Source organism: Salvelinus sp. IW2-2015, unplaced genomic scaffold (genome assembly GCF_002910315.2).
Source record: "Salvelinus sp. IW2-2015 unplaced genomic scaffold, ASM291031v2 Un_scaffold4138, whole genome shotgun sequence".
In the NCBI taxonomy this organism is placed as follows: domain Eukaryota; kingdom Metazoa; phylum Chordata; class Actinopteri; order Salmoniformes; family Salmonidae; genus Salvelinus; species Salvelinus sp. IW2-2015.
This window is the reverse complement of record NW_019945410.1, coordinates 94,680-99,707: the sequence shown is the minus strand read 5'-3', so window position 1 is coordinate 99,707 and position 5,028 is coordinate 94,680. Positions and strand designations below refer to the sequence as shown.

Sequence of the window (5,028 nt, the reverse complement as noted above, 5' to 3'; positions counted from 1 at the left end):
AGTACAACCTAACCGAATATCTGAACAAGAGAGCCTCATCGAAATTTGCAACAAGCCGGTTCTTGAAAATGTAATTTAATCAGAAGCCACACCAGGTTCCTGGATTGGATTGGCTTGCTCAAAAAATAGTATCCTGTCTTGGCAAATCGCGCTGTTAAGACACTGATGGGTACAGCTGGAGTGTGCTGACCCTGGTGCTTAGAGGGGGTACAGCTGGAGTGTGCTGACCTGGGCTAGAGGGGGTACAGCTGGAGTGCGCTGACCCTGGTGCTAGAGGGGGTACAGCTGGAGTGCGCTGACCCTGGTACTAGAGGGGGTACAGCTGGAGGTTGAATGTTTGAAGGGGTACGGGACTATAAAAAGTGTGGGAACCACTGGAATAGACAATAAACCAAAGGACATATACAAGGGAAACATTAGTAGACATTACACTCACAAAAGTTCCAAAAGAATAAAGACATTTCAAATGTCATATTATGTCTATATACAGTGTTGTAACGATGTGCAAATAGTTAAAGTACAAAAGGGAAAATAAATAAACATAAATATGGGTTGTATTTACAATGGTTTTTGTTCTTCACTGGGTTGACCTTTTCTTGTGGCAACAGGTCACAAATCTTGCTGCTGTGATGCACACTGGGGCCAAATAGCATTCTAGTTTGCTCTACCCTCTCTGTCTGTGTGAATCTCTTTGGTGTTGTGTGTGTGTGTGTGTGTAGGTACTGCTAGATGACCAGTACACTAGTTCATCAGGCTCTAAGTTCCCAGTCAAGTGGCTCCTCCTGAAGTCTTCAACTTCTGCAAGTACAGCAGCAAGTCTGACGTCTGGTCCTTCGGTAGGTGGTCACTATGTGGTGATATTAGTGAAGGCATTGTGTGATTTAATACAGGTGGTGTGTGGTCAGGTGTGTTGATGTGGGAGTGTTTACAGAGGGGAAGATGCCGTTTGAACACAACCCTAACCACGAGGTAGTGCTGAGAGTGTCACGAGGACACCGTCTCTACAGACCCAGGATGGCCACGCCCAACATCTAGACATCATGCAGCTCTGCTGGCACGAGGTACATCATACACTTCCTACTTCCTGTGTTGCGAATGTTTGAGTAGAAGGTAGATGACACTATCCACAGGTCTAGATCAGAACTACTCCAACTTCTAACCATTCGAGGGAAATATAAGAATTCAATACAATTCCATTCAATTCAATCAAGGGGTTTATTGTCATGGGAAACATATGTTAACGTTGCCAAAGCAAGGTAAATAGATAATAAACAAAAGTGAAATAAACAATAAAAATGAACAGTAAACATTACATACACAAGAAGTTCCTAAAGACATTTCAAATGTCATATTATTTGCAATAAGAATATGAAAATAAATAAACATAAATATAGGTTGTATTTACATGGTGTTTGTTCTTCACTGGTTGCCCTTTTCTTGTGGCAACAGGTCACACATCTTGCTGCTGTGATGGCACACTGTGGTATTTCACCCAGTAGATATGGAGATTTATCAAAATTGGGTTTTGTTTTCTAATTCTTTGTGGATCTGTGTAATCTGAGGGAAATATGTGTCTCTAATATGGTCATACATTTGCAGGAGGTTAGGAAGTGCAGCTCAGTTTCCACCTCATTTTGTGGGCAGTGTGCACATAGCCTGTCTTCTCTTGAGAGCCAGTCTGCCTACGCGCGGCCTTCTCAATAAATAGCAAGGCTATGCTCATTGAGTCTGTACATAGTCCAAGCTTTTCTTAAGTTTGGGTCAGTCACAGTGGTCAGGTATTCTGCCACTGTGTACTCTCTGTTTAGGGACAAATAGCATTCTAGTTTGCTCAGTTTTTTGTTAATTCTTTCCAATATGTCAAGTAATTATATTTCTGTTTTCTCATGATTTGGTTGGGTCTAATTGTGTTGCTGTCCTGGGGCTCTGTGTTTGTGAACAGAGCCCCAGGACCAGCTTGCTTAGGGGACTCTTCTCCAGGTTCATCTTTCTGTAGGTGATGGCTTTGTTATGGAAGGTTTGGGAATCACTTCCTTTTAGGTGGTTGTAGAATTTAACGTCTCTTTTCTGGATTTGGATAATTAGCGGGTATCGGCCTTATTCTGCTCTGCATGTATTATTTGGTGGCTTACGTTGTACACAGAGAATATTTTTGCAGAATTCTGCATGCAGAGTCTCAATTTGGTGTTTGTCCCATTTTGTGAATTCTTGGTTGGTGAGCGGACCCCAGACCTCACAACCATGAAGGGCAATGGGTTCTATAACTGATTCAAGTATTTTTAGCCAGATCCTAATTGGTATGTTGAGTTTTATGTTCCTTTTGATGGCATAGAAGGCCCTTCTTGCCTTGTCTCTCAGATCGTTCACAGCTTTGTGGAAGTTACCTGTGGCACTGATGTTTAGGCCGAGGTATGTCGTTTTTTGTCTTCTCTACGGCAATGGTGTCTAGATGGAATTTGTATTTCGTTTCTTGGAACACCATTATCTCTTACTGAGATTTACTGTCAGGGCCCAGGTCTGACAGAATCTGTGCAGAAGATCTAGGTGCTGCTATAGGCCCTCCTTGGTTGGGGACAGAAGCACCAGATCATCAGCAAACAGTAGACATTTGACTTCAGATTCTAGTAGGGTGAGGCCGGGTGCTGCAGACTGTTCTATTGCCCGCGCCAATTCATTATATATGTTGAAGAGGGTGGGGCTTAAGCTGCATCCCTGTCTCATCCCCTGACCCTGTGGAAAGAAATGTGTTTTTTGCCATTTTTAACCACACACTTGTTGTTTGTGTGCATGGATGTTATAATGCCATTTGTTTTCCCCAACACCACTTTCCATCAATTTGTATAGCAGACCCTCATGCCAAATTGAGACAAAAGCTTTTTTGAAATCAACAAGTCATGAGAAGAATTTGCCTTTGTTTTGGTTTGTTTGTTAGTCAATTAGGGTGTGCAGGGTGAATACGTGGTCTGTCGTACGGTAATATTTGACATTTGCTCAGTACATTGATTTCACTGAGGACATGTACTCAAAATCTCTCTCCTCTCTCTCTCTCCCCCTCTCTCTCTCCCTCCCTCTCTCTCTCCCCCTCGCCCCCCCCCTCACTCCCCTCCCTCTCTCTCCCCCTCCTCCTCTCTCTCTCCCTCCCCTCTCCTCTCTCGCTCTCTCCTCCCTCCCTCCTCCTCTCTAGAAAGCGGAGGAAAGACACTTTCTCTCAGATCTCCATCTTGATCTCTGACGCTCTGGAAGAGGACGGCTTCTCACTGAACCGACAATCAATCCTCTCTCTGCCATAATGACCAATCAGTCGCAACCACCAATCGGATCTCCTCATGCTCTACTCGATGGAGGACTGCTTGAATAAGGATCCAAACATCCCACACCACTCTGTAGTGATGGATCACTCAGATGGTTGATCACGACAGAAAGCTCACGTCAGATACCATATACATGTTTACCCTCTCTCTATCCTGTCCGACATGCTAACGTCATTACCATCATACTACTTTTTTACCTCTTCTCCTGTCTGACATGCTCACGTCCAGATACCATATACGTTTTACCTCTTCTATCCGTTCTGACATGCTCACGTCCAGATACCATTACTGTTTTACCTCTTCTATCCTGTCTGAATGCTCACGTCCAGATACCATATACTTTTACCTCTTCTATCCTGTCTGACATTCTAACGTCCAGATCCAATACTGTTTCTCTCTCTATCCTGTCCGAACATGCTCACCTCTCAGATACCATATACTGTTTTACCTCTTCTATCCTGTCCACATGCTCACGTCCAGATACCATAATACTGTTTTACCTCTTCTATCCTGTCTACATGCTCACATCCAATACCATATACTGTTTTACCTCTTCTATCCTGTCCGACACTGCAACGTCCAGATATCATATACTGTTTACCTCTCTATCCTGCTACTCTGCAACGTGCCAGACCATATACTGTTACCTCTTCTATCCTTTAGTCTCACTGCTTCACGTCCATTATACCATATCACTGTTACCTCTTCTTCCTGTCTGACATGCTAACGTCCAGATACCATATACTGGTTTACCTCTTCATCCTGTCTCTGACCTATCCCAGATACATATACGTTTTACCTCTTCTATCCTTCTGACATGCTAACAGCCAGATACCCTACTCTTTACCTCTTCTATCCTTCTGACATGCTAACGTACAGATACCATCTACTGTTTTACCTCTTATCCTGGTTGACATCAACGACATATACCATATACCTGTTTACCCTCTTATTTCATCATCATCTTTTCCTTCATGTTCTTTGTTTCACAACCGACTTGCCTTCTATCCTGCCTGAACTGACATGTCTTCATCTCTCCAGTCGTAGTGTAATTTAACTGACACAACTCAACCCCTTCATTCCCACCAGCTCAGTCCTGTTTATTCAGTAAGTCCATTTCATTCATCATGTCCTAACACAGCTAGTCCTTTATTGTATAGTCTCAGTAGCCATTCAGTCATCATTCCTAACACAGCTAGTCCTCTAGTTATGCTCAGAGCCATTCATTCATGTCCTACACAGCTAGTCTGTTGTTATATAGTTCAGCTAACTCCTTCATTCATCATGTCCCAACACAGCTATCCTTTAGTAGTAACAGTAGGTCCACATTCATCATGTCTAACACAGTAGTCCTGTTATGTATCGTTCAGTAAGTCCTTCATACATCAGTCCTATAACACACTTAGTCCTGTATACGTTTAAGTAGCTCCTATCATCATCATTCCACACCACGTCTTTATTGTCTAGTGTATCAGAAGTCCCATTCATACCATCTCATTGTCCTAACCACTAGTCCTGTTAGTTTATAGCTCAAGTTAGTCAGGTCCTTCATCTGTCCAACACAAGCTGTTCCTGTTAGTGTTATCAGTCACATAATCCATTCCATTATCATGTCCTAACACAGCTAGTTCTTATCTTACACTACCAGTATTCCTTCATTTATCATGTCCTACACGCTTTCCTGTTAGTATCTAACAGTACAGTATCCATTCATCTT

At 42.9% G+C, this 5,028-nt stretch overlaps 1 long non-coding RNA gene across 1 annotated transcript in view; it reads left to right on the top strand.

Annotated features, from left to right (window-relative positions):
- LOC112076925 (uncharacterized) overlaps positions 1-3,286 on the top strand; it is a 9,735-nt gene extending 6,449 nt beyond the window's left edge. The window contains exons 2-4 of the long non-coding RNA XR_002895290.2: positions 720-836; positions 906-1,061; positions 3,185-3,286. This is a non-coding gene — a long non-coding RNA (uncharacterized lncRNA). The remainder of the gene's footprint in view (positions 1-719; positions 837-905; positions 1,062-3,184) is intronic.
- Positions 3,287-5,028: the final 1,742 nt, after the last annotated feature.